The 14,761-nt window shown below is 45.2% G+C and overlaps 1 long non-coding RNA gene across 1 annotated transcript; it reads left to right on the top strand.

Moving 5' to 3' along the window:
• Positions 1-6,790: 6,790 nt before the first annotated feature.
• Positions 6,791-14,259, top strand: LOC117884310. The gene is made up of 3 exons (XR_004647544.1): positions 6,791-7,017; positions 7,597-7,782; positions 13,718-14,259. It is a non-coding gene; the product is annotated as an uncharacterized LOC117884310 (long non-coding RNA).
• Positions 14,260-14,761: the final 502 nt, after the last annotated feature.

The following is a 14,761-nucleotide window of genomic DNA, read 5'->3' as shown; positions in this document are numbered from 1 at the left end:
ATTGGGGGGGGGGGGGGCTGATGACATGTACCCAGAATCACCTGCAACAATGTTTTTGCCCCATCAGGCTTTGGGATCTCAACCCAGAATTCCAATGCATGGCGGAGACTGCAGGAACTGTGGGATAGCTACCCACAGTGCAACGCTCCGGAAGTCGATGCTAGCCCCAGTACTGTGCACGCAGTCCGCCGACTTAATGCACTTAGAGCATTTTGTGTGGGGACACGCACAATCAACTGTATAAAAACGATTTCTAAAAAAACGACTTCTATAAATTCGACCTAATTTCGGAGTGTAGATATACCCTAAATCAGGGGTAGGCAACCTATGGCACGCGTGCCAAAGGCGGCACATGAGCTGATTTTCAGTGGCACTCACACTGCCCGGGTCCTGGCCACCGGTCCGGGGGGCTCTGCATTTTAATTTAACTTTAAATGAAGCTTCTTAAACATTTTTAAAACCTTATTTACCTTACATACAACAATAGTTTAGTTATATATTATAGACTTATAGAAAGAGATCTTCTAAAAACATTAAAATGTATTACTGGCACGCAAAATCTTAAATTAGAGTGAATCAATGAAGACTCGGCACACCACTTCTGAAAGGTTGCCAACCCCTGCCCTAAATCAAGGCTGTGAGCTTGTGTGCACCGAAAACATAAGTCAAACCCCTGCTTTTGTTCTAGATAGACAGTAGTTCTATTTGAGGATCAGCTGGTGTGTTTTCCTCTTCCTACTCTGCTTCAAGATGCTAGGAGAAGGACAGACGTTTCTGTATTACAGGGAAATTCCAGCACCACAAGTGAACCTGAATGCCTAAATGTCCTTGTGAAGTCGTCATCTTGCCTGAAAGGGGTGGGTGTGATATTTCCAGTTGGCTAAAAACTGGGGCAAATTTTCTTGGCTCAGGTATAATATATAACATGCCAACAGCCAGCAGGATGGAAGGTCACAGGTTTTGGCCCTCTCTAGCTCCTTTACTATCAGGGCTGTGATAAACAAAAGAAAACCATTAGGAGTTGTGGATGCATAGATCTCTCTAATAGAAGCCATGCAACATCTGGACTGCAGTATAGTCCTGTGCTCTATATACAAAATTTACTGCACTGCCATACAGAGAGTAAGAGCACATGTCAGAGGGCCCATACAAAGTTTCCTGCACTACCACAGCTAGAGAGAGAGAAAGAGAAAGCATGAGCAGCCTGTCCAAGCAAGAACTTCTTTTCAGGATAGCCAGTCCCAGGCATTCAAAAAATATGAGTCAAGCCCAAAAGCGGTAAGAGATTGGCTTAAAATATCATGACATTTTTTAAAAGATAATAAATTAAGGGGTCTTTTTATTTGCCTTCTGGATTTGGAGCCTTTAGCGTTAATGGTTTTCAAAGTTTTCTATGCAACCAGGAGAGCTAGAAACGTACTTTTAAAACTAAAGAAGCTAATGTCATGTCCTCACAGGACTCCAAAAGCTTAGAACTCCAAATGTAATGAGACTCGCAGTAAAATTGTGAGAGTTGGCAACCCAGAGGTTGTGCTGAGAGATCACAGCTACTGGAAAGGGAAATAATGTAGGAGTATCTGCTGCGAGGTTCAGTGTTCCAGTCCTGTCAAGGTTCCTTCCCCACTCTGAACTTTAGGGACAGATGTAGGGACCTGCATGAAAAATCTCTAAGCTTCTCTACCAGCTTAGATCTGCTTTTGCTGCCACCACTCCCAATGTGTTAATTCCCTTCCCTGGGTAGCCTTGAGAGACTTCTTCACCAATTTTCTGGTGAACACCGATCCAAACCCTTGGATCTTAACACAAGGAGAATTTAACCATCCCTCCTCCTTTCCCCCACCAGTTCCTGGTGAGTCCAGATCCAACCCCTTGGATCTTAAAACAAGGAAAAATCAATCAGGTTCTTAAAAAGAAGGCTTTTAATTAAAGAAAAGGTAAAAACCATCTCTAAAATCAGGATGGAAAATAACTTTACAGGGTAATCAAATTCAAGGAGCCCAGAGGAACCCCCTCTAGCCTTAGGTTCAAAGTTACAGCAAACAGAGATAAACACTCTAGCAAAAGGAACATTTACAAGTTGAGAAAACAAAGATAAAATTAACACGCCTTGCCTGGCTATTACTTACAAGTTTGAAATATGAGAGACTTGTTCAGAAAGATTTGGAGAGCATAGATTTATGTCTGGTCCCTCTTAGTCCCAAGAGCAAACAACCCCCAAAACAAAGAACACAAACAAAAGCCTTCTCCCCACCAAGATTTGGAAGTATTTTGTCCCCTTATTGGTCCTTTGGGTCAGGTGTCAGCCAGGTTACTTGAGCTTTTTAACCCTTTACAGGTAAAAGGATTTTGGTGTCTCTGGCCAGGAGGGATTATTGTATTGTACACAAGAGGGCTGTTACCCTTCCCTTTTAGTTATGACAAGTCCTAACAAAAGAAATGTTGGAATGCACTTCTGGGAAGCAAAAGTACTGGAAGTACCAGAACGGTGTTATGGTTCCCCAAAAAGGTGCTGGAATGGTGTTCCAGCATGACTCAAGCAAGCCCTGGTGAGGACGCACGTTGTTAGTGCTTTCATAGCCAGGAGTTACGCTGTGGAATAGTACAGGAGCACTAGCTGTGGAAAAGCTCATCCTTTACAACAAACTAAGCCTTCTATTGAGAAGTTGCTGGAAGGAGAACATCTGAGTGCCGGGTGTGGGGAGGAGCTCACAACTGCGGGAGTCTTGGCCGTGTAAAAAATAAGACACAACATTAGAAATAAATGTGTTTTAAATTATCTTCTCCTCTATGAAATGAACAGAAAAAAAGAACAATGCCCCTCTCTCTGGGACCAATTTCCAGGCTAGGCTGAAATATTGACAAGGTCAACAAGCTGAAGCTGTAAACTGAAGATCTTTATCTGTGTGGGAAATAGGAAAATCATTCTACTGATAACAGGAAATACAGTAAATAACATAGAAATTCCTGGCTAAATTCCCTGGGGCGCTTGCCCCACTGTAGAAAGAATGTGCATGGCAAAAATATATGTGCTGCTTAAGCACATTTCTAAAGAACACATCCCCTTCTTACCTTGTGGAAATTCTTCTTTGTAAAATTCACTCTCACGCATTTTAGATCTTTTTTTTAAAGCCATCAGTCAGTGTAGCTGATATATTTTACCCATGGGCCGGTTCCTCCATGGGTAGTTTAATCTGGGCACGTCCCTTCCTTGCATTGAAATTCCATTGTATTTAATGGGGTGCTAACTCAGTTTATTCTCTGGGATTTGTGCAGTAATTTTACTGCCTGCATAAGCAGCAACTTGAGGAAGGTGGAAGTAGTGATAGACATCTCTAACACGCCCACAGAGCTTTGCAGAGGTGCCTAGACGTGCTTGCCTCACCTCCAACATTTATATTTTCTCATCGTGACTATGGTAATTCCCCCTGTGGTTAGATCCCTGCTTTGTGAATTTCAGACACTACTCCCTGTAGGAAGCAGGATTACATCACCCCCATCACATACCATCTCCACTGGCTGATCCATCTATAAATCCAATTCAATATTGATTTGCTGATTTCTAGGGTCTTGGACTCATGTAACCCTCTGATTTCAGTGTGGTTGCATAAGTGTAACTAAGGGCAGGATTCTGTCCCTACATTTTGCATGGTCTCAGTACATCCAAACTCTCTGATTTCCTCTCCGTCTGCTCTGATGTCCCTTCTCACCTTCAATATTTGCTTTCTCCTTGTGACTCTTCACAGCTGGGGGTTGCTCTTGCATTTGTGCAGTGTCCTCTATTTGGAACTTTCCTCTTCTGTCTGAATCACTTGGTCACTATATAAACTTCCTGTTCTCTTCAGCCTATACATGGCTCCGTAAACAGTTTCAAGATCCTCTCTGCGAAGGGATTGTTATGTACAAATACAATTTACTCTGGTTCAAACAATATTATGCAAAAGGATCACAAAATGCTTCATGTCCCATTGCAGTCTGCATAGCCAAATTCAATTAAACTCTGCTTACAGTGTGAGGCAACATACAGGTAGCATCCAGGGGCGGCTCTATGTTTTTTGCCGCCTCAAGCACGGCAGTCAGGCAGCCTTCAGTGGCATGCCTGCAGGAGGTCCGCTGGTCCCACGCCTTTGGCGTACCCAGCAGGGACCCAGTTTGATGATGGAAAATTGGCTTTGCCATTGACAACACTGGATACTGGAGAAATCCACATTAGTTGTAAAATCAGTTCCACCATTTAAAAATAACACTTTGGTTAATTTACAGCAGCTTTCACAACTGCTATATTAACCAGATGGGTTTTTTAAATGATAGAATTGACCTTTACTTCGAATTTTTCTTAATTCTAGAGTTTTGTAATGGCAAAGCCTGTAATGCTTTGCCTCATTAAGGGCTAAATCTTGTGTGTGTCTCCCTCCCCCCCCCCAATGCAAAACTCAAAGGAGGAGGAAGGATGGCCTTGTGGTTAAGGCACTGTGCTGGGACTCAGGTGATCTCTGTTCAGTTCCCATCTGTGTCCCAGACTTCCTACACATGTGACAGATATTGGTCATATTGTTTAATGCATTGATGGAAGATGCTCAAATGCTATGATGATGAGGGCAGCATGGGAACCTGTAATGTATAGAGTGGAATTCTTGTGTGACCTTGGGCAAGTCACTTAATCCTTCTGTGCCTCATTTCTCCATGTGTCATATGGGGATAATGATCTTTTTCCCACCCTAAGTCTATTATGTCTTTTAGCCTGTGTGTTCTTTGGGCCAGGGACTGTCTCTTACCATGTGTACATACAAAGCCTAGAACAATGGGAACCTGAGTTGGGTCCTCTAGCTAGTACCATAATATACATTAATAATTGCCTTCAGGGAGGGTTTTTCATGTGTTAGGGGAGGAGGGTTTGGCACCAAATTACAATTTGCTGATCTCCTGTTTGCTTGTTGGTCTGTTTTCATCATATTTCAAACATCCCAATGATTTATTCTTTTTTCCAATAAGATACGATGACTGGAATATCTCTGATATTAAACTGGAGTATTGCTTTTGTTACGTTTCCCCCAAGGTCTAGGGCAGGCCCCAGCACAAGGCCAATCCACCACCTAAACCTTTGTAGATTCATAGACCTAATGGCCAGAAGGTGTCATTATGAGCATCCAGTCTGACATGCGTAACACCAGACCAGAAACCCTCCCTGAATTATTCCTGCAGCAGACTCTTAACTTCTGGTTGAGCTACAGCATATTTTTTTAAGAAGACATTCAATCTTGATTTAAAGGCTTCAAATGATGGAAAATCCATCACGCCCCTAGGTAAGCTGTTCCAATGGTTAATTATCCTTACTGTTAAAAAATTGCACCTTATTTCTCAACTGAATTTGTCTAACTTCAGCTTTCAGCTACTGGATCTTGTTATGCCTTTGTCTGCTAGATTTAAGGGCTTTCTCTTATCAGAAATCTTTTTCCAGTGTAGGTACTTCTAGGCCGTGATGAAGTTGCCTCTTAGCCTCCTCTTGATCAAACTAAACAGACTGAGCTTGTTAAGCCTCTTTCTGCAAGGCAGGTTTTCCAGACCTCGAAATATTCTTGCAGTACTGTTCAGAATCCTTTCCAATTTTAGAACATCCTTTTTGAAGTGTGAACACCAGAACTGGATGCAATATTTCAGTAATTGTCTCACTTGTGCTATATACAGTGGTTATACATCCAAGGATTACATTTGATTTCTTAGCCAAGGAATCACACTGGGAGTTCATGTTCAGCTGGTTATCCACCATGATCCTAAATCCTTTTCTGAGCCTAAATCCTTTTCTGTGCTTTCCAAAATCCACCCCTTCTCTCCACTCCGCTTCTAGGGAGAATCACCTCTGCTCAGTCTCAGCTTCAACCCAGCCACCCCCCAGCCATGTCAAATGTGACTTCCAGCTGCCTGGAAGATGTCCACTCTGTTGGACATTTGCTACAAGTGCATACTCTGCCAGGGGTGGCTTAAAACATAAACTAGATACATGGCCATGTTGGGTGCCACATTTCAGTGAGTGCAGCATGACTCTAAGAAGAGCTGCATTGCAGTTAGATGCTTGGAGTCTATCCCCAAAGGATGGGCAGCATTCAGGAGGACAATGTCTGGCCAAAAGACGTCTCCCACCCTACCACACAAAGGAGGAAACGGAATGGAGAAAAGATGGAGAACTTGTTTTATTAGCTTGTTGGGGTAAGAGGGGAAACAAAAAGTTGCAAATTTGGGCCACCAAAATATACTCTGGGCTGACTCTGTTCCTGTCCATGGAGGAAGGATTCCCATCAGCTGCTAGAAATCTCCCCAAAGACACTGCTTTTCTAAATTTCAATAATAAGAGAGTTCATAGCTAACGTCAGCCTGGATTGTAACAACAGGCCTGGATTTGACCTGTCCCACAGCCTTCTTGTGTATGGACTTAGCATAACCCGGTAGCCATCTTGTATGTTCAGCCACCATAAACTGGAAACAAAAACTAGAGAGTCAGGAGAATTCGGCCTTGGCTTAGACAGCACAAGAAGTATCAGCCGCAGCTGCAGCATTACTAACAGGGATAGATACACTGAAATCACAGATTCATGAGCACCGAAGGGAGTAGGGACAAGCTAACCTTGAGTTTCTGCAAGTTTCTTACTGGATGCCTGTGTAAGTTTTTGTTAAAAGTTGCTTTTGCTGATAAGTAGAAATTATGAGGTTTTGCTGTTGATAGAAAATTGTTTTAGCCCATTGGGGTTATGATTGGTTAGATTTATTGTACAGTCATCCTTTAAGCAAAATAATTGGTTAAAGCATAGATAAGAGAAACCCTAATTTTAACTTTATAATAAGGCTCAAAAGATGAGCTGGTTGGAACTTAACTCCAGGAATTATCTGGAGACCAAAACTGCTAGATCTTTTTAGCCCCTGCCTGACCAGACTGTGTAGAAGCTGAAGCCCCAGACAACATGACCCTGACCAGCTATCAGAAAACCTCCGTCTGTTTCATTGGGAGTGGTGAGCATTAGACGCTTGGTGTGTGCATTCTGCTGATTGATTGTTGATTGCTAATAAATACATGTACATGTTTAAGAATATTCACTGTGTGATAAAGTGTCTTTCACTGGGAAAAAGTCCCATTAACCCGTAGAGGGCCATGGAACTCCGGGCCCAGGGAGGGAAGGGGTGGGAGGCATAAATTGTGCGGGTAACAGGATGGTTCACTAGTTTAAACATCTGGTTTTGGGAGGTATGTTCTTGAGCATAGATTTCTAAATATAGAATCTTGTGAAGTTTTATCTTATGAATATTCACTTGTTGAATTTACATTTTGTTTTTCATCTCTGAGCTTCCAGAACAGAGCCATGCACACAAGATAGCCTTCCCAGCTGTCTGATTAAACTCTCCCATAGAAAGCTTTTGCGAAAACAGTACCATTATTGTTTCATTTTGTATCTCTCCCCTTTAGTTATTTTCTTTCAGAGCACTTTGAAGAAAGCCTGGCCCCTGTGCCACGTGCAACCCCTAGTGATTGAAGGACTTAGGACAAAATTATGACCTCATTTATACCTGAGTAAATGTTAACGTCAGTGGAATTACTCTGGATTTATGCAGGTGTAACATATTACAATTCCATGTGAGAATCTGGTCATCCACCATCCATACACGGAGTTCTTAACAAACGCTGAATAGAGCAAATACTTCTAACAAATATCCATCTACGATTTGAAGTGGGCAACTGGGATGATCCAGTTCAAGATGGAGGTGCATTGGAAGAACTGAATATGGGATGCTTGCAAGGTACCTGCTTCCTTTCTATCTTGGCATTTTATGTAGTGCTTGTTGTCATGCTGGCAGACCAGATGCCAGCTCATGCCAAGGCCCCTGGATTCACTGAATACTGGCAAATGCATAGCTGGAAACCAGTCTCGCTTACCTGTGTGTTAGTATAGTTAAAATAAATATTAGAGTTATGAGAATGTGTTTAGACTTTATGGAATGCTTGTAGGTTGCTGCATGTCTTAATCTTGCTTTATTATACCTATATCTCAGGTTATAAGGTAAAGTTTAAATGTTTACTCTGTAAGTACAGAAATGTTTGCTAAGACTGCAAATCCCTCCCAGTCAGGGGAAAAGCATACCAAGTGTCAAATACTAGTTCATCACAAGAGGTATCATCTCCTCCCCACCAAAAGGTCTACAGACACCAGACATACCACTGTGGACAAAAGACTTTGTTGATTGCTTCCCCCACACCCCTAAAGAAGGTATGTGCCCAAACCCTTGTCCCATCCTAGCTTGAATGCTGGGGGAAGAAAATAAAAATGCTTGTTAAGGAGAAATTTTTATTCTATGCTGCTGAAACTCTGAGGGGGCAAGGGTTTCTGAGTGTAAGCAAGGAGTGCTCAGCTGGTTAGTTTGGGTTAGCCCCAAGGGACTTATAGCAGCTACTATAATCTGTTGGAACCTCACACCGTATCTGAGTTGTGTGTATACCTTTATCTACTTTAACCTTGTAAATAACTTATATTACTTTTTCCTGGTTAATAAATCTTTAGTTAATTTATTACAAGATTGGCCACAAGCATTGTCTTTAGTTTGAGACCTGAAGTACAGTTGACTTGGGGTAAGTGACTTATCCTTTGGGACTGGAAGTAACCTGAACATTGATGTGATTTTCAGTGTAAGTGACCATATATCACAAAGTCCAGCTTGCCTGGGTGGCAAGACAGACTGGAATGCGCAAGGGGATGCTCTGTGACCCCATGGGAAGACTGTTGTAGTGCTTTAGGAGTTCACACTTGTTACTGGGTGAAATCTAATTATCGAACATACAACCAGTTTGGGGTTTTCCTCCAGCTTCTTAACAGTCTGCCCTGAGGTTGGCACTCATGGTCTTGAGCCACTCCAGACAGCATGACATTTGTCATCATGGATTCTGAGCTCCTATATGAGGTTTAGTTGTCACTAGCAGTTCAATGCTTTCATGCACATGAATAATCACTAGAAAAAGAATGACATAGAGATATACGGAGATATACATTCTTTCCAAAGTGTCTTGGATATCAGATTGTTTCTCGGCAGAGGATTTTTCTTTCTATTCCCAGCTATTCTCTTCTTCAGTTGTGTCTAGTTATCCCCCATTCTAGCTTCACATGGCGGTTAATGGAACAGAAATGATGCAATTGCTCCAAGAAGAGCTTTTAACCAGTGGAGTCTAATTAAAGTAACCCTGTTTTTCAGAAAAAAATCCCCACTCAAAGAGTCCATTTTCTTTGCATCTGATGAAAATATATGGAATAACTTACCATACTGATGGAGACAGAGATTTGAAACATCCTTTGAGCAGCTATGTCCAACCATATATAGGAGCAAGGATTAGCTGGAGCTCATTTCTCACATGAGCTGATTTCCCTTCCAGGCTAGCCCTAGTCCTTCCGACCATGTTTCCAAAAGGCAGTATTAGGGGCCTTGGCATTACATCCGCGAGCCAATAGTGTCCATATGTCTTATCTATTCTATACAGGTTCTTATACAGGAGTGTTTGCTCATCTCCTGAGTATCTGAGTGCCTTCCAGTAGTGCATTAAATGACGTGACTCACACCTGTCATGTGTTGTTTGTTCAGTGTCCAGTTCCAGGAGCCTGGTTATTGCAAATCCCACCTTCAGGAGCTCTAGCAGGGAGGCTGTCTCTGAGCAGGGTAAGGAGCAGAAGAGTTCAGGTCACTGCTTCTCCCATGTGCCCTATTGCTCCCATGGAGAAAGGAGAGGGAGGGGAGCTGTTGCTAGGGCAGCTCTGCTGCTAAGCTACTCATGAAAGACTAAAAGCTGCTACTGTTATGGGCATAAACTTCCTCTGTGCAAAAACCATATTTAAAAAAGACTGCAAGAAAATGGCAGCTTAAGTGGAACAAACCAATTTAAAAGAATCTTTTTTCTTTCTTTTTTTTTTTTTAGAAAAACGATTCAATGGAGCTTTTCTTAACTGGATTAGGGAATTAACCTGTACCGAGAGAACACTTCCCAGCATGGAGTGCCACGGCCTCCGCAGGCCCCCCGCCAAGTGCTATTCATGACCTGGCAGTGCTGGCATGAATAGGCTCAAGGGATCCCAGCAAGGCAGTGGGGGAAATGATGGCATGGCCCACCATGCAAAAAAAGGGAGAGTGAGCGTTCTTCTCCACAGTCATGGCATGATTCTTCCCTCCCAACCTCCCCCAAAAAGTGATGGTATGTTCCAACTTTCCCTACACATTTTCTCTCAATTTGTCACTTGGCAGCAGTGAGAAGAGGGGGACTGAATAACCACCTAAAACCCTCAGGAATAACCACCTAGAGCCCTTCTCCCTGAATAGTCCCCTATAACACCACCCTCTCTCCCTGCAATACCCACTTACAGCTCATTTGGGCAGAGCTTTCTGGGAGCCACTCCCAGACTGTGGAACAAACTGCCCCAGGAATCCAGGATCCTCACAAACCTTACCACCTCTTGCTTCAGGTGCACTCCTCCACCCTGCCTTCTCCAACATAAACAGAGAGCAATGCGGGTACATGTAAACACCTGACCAAAACAAAGAACCCCGCTGCACACACAATTCTCCCTCTGGGGCAAGGGTAGGGTGACCAGACAGCAAATGTGAAAAATCAGGACAGGGGGTGGGGGGTAATAGGATCCTATATAAGAAAAAGACCCAAAAATCGGGACTGTCCCTATAAAATCGGAACATCTGGTCACCCTAGGCGAGGGTGAGAGAAAGAATGAGCCGCACTTGGCAGATATTAGCCACATCACTTAACGCGCTACAGGAAGGCACTTGGATATTATGATGATGAGAGTGGTATTAGAACCCCTGATAACCCCCAGGATAATCATAGAGAACCACCCCATAAATAACTAGCTGTAACTGCCCAGAATAACAACCTCAAACCCCACCCACAACGCACTGCTGTTGCCTCCGTGTGGGGGTGGTTGCTGCCTCTAACTCCCTGCAGGGTGCGATAAGCTACACCCCTACAAGTCCCAGGTTGGAAGTGCCCTTTTCCTATCCCCCATGCCTCTTTCCTCTGTCATTTCACCTGAGCTGGCTGGATCTGTGGATCCTAAACATGTCAGTGCTGCTGTTCTCCCCTGAGTCAGAGAAGCTTTTCAATCTGACTCCAAAATGAGACTCCTACAGCTGTAAACAGAGTGATCACATACCTGCTTTGAAGTTACCATTTAAATAACCTGCAGGGCTTCACTAATGCAGGGAAAGGAAATAATTCCCTCCTTCTCCGCCCCCCTCCCCCGCTCCTCTCTCAGAGGCAGGGAAATGAAAATGAATCCCCAGGCAGGAGCAGGACACTGCATTTCATGGAGCTGCATGGAAGATGAATGATTTTCACTTACGGCTTAGTTAATGAGTCAGCAGATATTCATTCATGGACACAATTTATTAACCCATAAACGCTGCAGATGACGGTGTCATCGCTGTGATAAAGTTGTTTTCATTAGCTGTATAATTTATAAGGCAGCTGCTGCTGTGTATGTGCTTGCCCCTCCCTGGCCTGCCTTGATACTGGGGAGGGAGGATGGGATGGCAGGGGAAAGGGACAAGAGACCAGCGTGGGATCCCCCTGACACAGCTCAGACTGCGGGGGAAGAGGGCTGGGCTTCATGCTGGTTCCCATCCCTGCAGGCTCTTGTTACTAAGCCAGGGAAAAGGAGCTGTGTGAAAGGGAGGAGTGTTTGAGTCATGCCTCTGGCTCTCCGTTGGAGCTGACAATCAGATGCTGGTTCTTGCCCTGAAAAGAACGAGCGTAAAGTCCATGCAATACCCAACAGCATCTGAGGGATGTTCAGAGTTACCCTGGAGAGGGGCTTGTCCTGCATTGGACAGGATGATGCCACTATGATGCGGATGGTCCTGAGATTATGGCACAGTCCTCTGGCTGTCTCTTGTGTTGGGTGCTCACTGAATGTAAGCAGGCACTGAATGTGTGCAGCCTCAGAGAGCTCCACAGGCAGCATGCCTAGCCGTGGTAACAGTGCGTTTGTGATGGAATAACCTGCCACAGGAGGCTGGGGGATCACACGGTGTGGCAGGGACTCGGGGAAGAGGAGACCCAAAGGGGAATCTGTAGAAACAATGACATTTATTATTATGGCTGTATTACAGCAGTACTCAGAGACCCCAGTTGGAATCAGGGCCTCATTGTGCTGGGTGTTGTACAAAAACACTGTAAGAGTTGATCCCTGCTCCAAAGAGCTCACAGGCTCATTGCCCGGGTACTTGGTAGCACCTTCCATCTGAGGCTCTCCAAGCACCTTACAGACATCAGTGAATTAACTCTCATATTGCTGCTGTGAGGCTTGGGAGTGTTACCAGCCCCATCCTACAGGTGGGGTAATTGGGATGGGGAGAGGTTGGCAGACTCACCTGCAGTCCCGGGGCAGGTCAGCAGTGGAGTTAGCCACAGCGGCCACAACTCCTGACTCCCAGTCTGGTTTCCTAACTCCCAGGCCATGCTGCCTTCCTGTGGAAACTCAGTAACACACCTTTAGCCTCCGGGGTGCAAACTGGGAACAGGAGCTGCAGCAACAGCAGCACAGAGCAGGAGCAGCAGCCCTTGTTTCTAAGCCCCTTCCTGCTGCCTTGGGAACAGCATGTCCCCAAACAGGTGCGCTTTCCTCCACTCAGGCTAAAGCAGCACCTGAGCTCGAGGACCCCAGAAAGCATCCAGCTCCAACATATCCCTCTGTCCTGAGCCAGCCCCCCACTATCTCTTCATGTGACACCTGAGCAAACCTTTCTCTTGGCCAAGGGCATGTCCTTCTGCCAGCAGTAGGCAGTGGCAGTTCACCAAGCTCCAGGGGAGCCTGCTGCTCCCAGTGTGTGGACAATCTCCCTTGACCGGCCTGCCAAGTACCCACTCTGTCTCTCAAATCCCAATCCCACAGGGATCCTTCCCATCTTGTTCTCACTAGTAACCTCTTCCATGTTTTGTCTGCCTTTCTCATTTCTGTCTAAAGCCCCGGTCGTGCACTTGGATTGACACAGCTGGGCCTTTGTGCCATGGTGGTTTTGGTTGCTTGATTGGGGCTTTCATCTGTGAGCTCTTCAGGACAGCAAACACAGAGCTGGGTGTGTTCACCCATGTCTCTATTCCATCCAGACACCAGGAGAGCCAGGGATCTGCATGGCCTGTGGTCAATGACAAAGGAAACCAAGTGTTGGGTGGTGTTAGCATCACAGCTCATTGCACCTTGTGGTCTCATGCAGTTTCTCTATGTTGACGCTGAAAAGAAACCAGCAGACCTCACAGCTAAGGGTCCCTGGTGAGGACAAGAAGCTACCTGCCTAAAACCTCTGGGGTCCCGCATAGAAAAAAGAACAGAGCCAGTACAACAATTACATCCAACCTACTGAGTCCTACAGAACAGGTGACCTATCAGAATCTTTGATCCACCATAACAAACCCAAACAGCACTAGCAAAAACATTTCACCTTTCATCTCTGTGTGGCCAGTGCTGTCTCCTGGCTGTATCCAGTTGTGAGGCCTGTTAGAGGGAATGTAGGATACAGTAGGGTTTCAGGTAAGCTTGGAACTGCCCCACTCCTCCCTTCTCAGGGAGTTCTCCTGAGAGTGGAATGCTAGAGACAGGCTGTCCTCTTTCATATCTGTAGCACGGGCTTGTATTTCATCCAACACATTTTATTGCATTCTGAATTCTTTCCCAATTTTTTTTGTTAGACTCCAAACGTCTGCATGTTCCCTTGACCCTACGCCAAGGAGTGACAAATAGTACATGTCCCCATCAGAAACCACGCAGAAGGTAGAGAGAGCACCACAAATACCAGCCTCAGCGTGCAGCACGTTAGCTCAAGTTTTTGAAGCTCAAGACTGATGGGTTGGAGTCGTCTGTTTCAATCTGCTCCTTCCGATTAAAAAGCTGTTAAAAGCTTCAGCCTGTCTCAGTACATCTGCTGCTTCGTGACCAATGAATTGCTTGTCCGGGATTCGAAGCTGCAGGTAGGAGGGTGATAGATTTGATGGGGGTTAGTGTTAGGAGATTTTTGTAAAGAGCTTGCCACAGCAAATGATCAGTCGGGTGTAGTGATTGCTCAGCTGGCATGGTTTCAGTGGGAGAAGAGGAGCTTTAGGATATGTCTACACTGTACACTAAGCCCAGGTCTGTGGGACCCCAGCTTCTGGACTAGGTGTTTCTAAGCATCCACACTGCACTATAAACCTAAGGCTAGGTCTACACTACCTGCCTGAATCGGCGGGTAGAAATCGATCTCTCGGGGATCGAATTATCGCGTCTCGTCGGGACGCGACAGTCGATCCCCGAATCGACGCGCTTACTCCACCAGCGGAGGGAGGAGTAAGCGCCGTCGACGGGGAGCCGCGGAGGTCGATTTTGCCACCGTCCTCACAGCAGGGTAAGTCGGCTCCGATATGTCGAATTCAGCTACGCTATTCGCATAGCTGAATTTGCGTATCTTAAATCGACCCCCTCCCCCCCCCGTAGTGAAGACCTGCCCTTAGTTTACAATTGTTGGACCCAGGTGTCACGATGCTAACACATACTGCACTACACAGACCTTCTGACTTGGGTCTGCAGCTTGAGCTGCGTCCATGCTGCAAAGTGACAGGGCTTGGACCCGAGTCACAGTGGGATTTGAACTCTGACTTGCCTTTCCTCCCTTACAGGGTCCTAGGCCCTGGGTCCTGAGTGCTTGCTGACCTCGGTCAGACTGACCTGTGTGTGGATGGGGCGGGGTGGTTGGGCTC

The sequence above is a fragment of the Trachemys scripta genome, chromosome 10 (assembly GCF_013100865.1).
Source record: "Trachemys scripta elegans isolate TJP31775 chromosome 10, CAS_Tse_1.0, whole genome shotgun sequence".
Lineage (NCBI taxonomy): Eukaryota > Metazoa > Chordata > Testudines > Emydidae > Trachemys > Trachemys scripta.
Note: the sequence above shows the minus strand (reverse complement) of the source record. Positions and strands in the feature narration are given on the sequence as shown.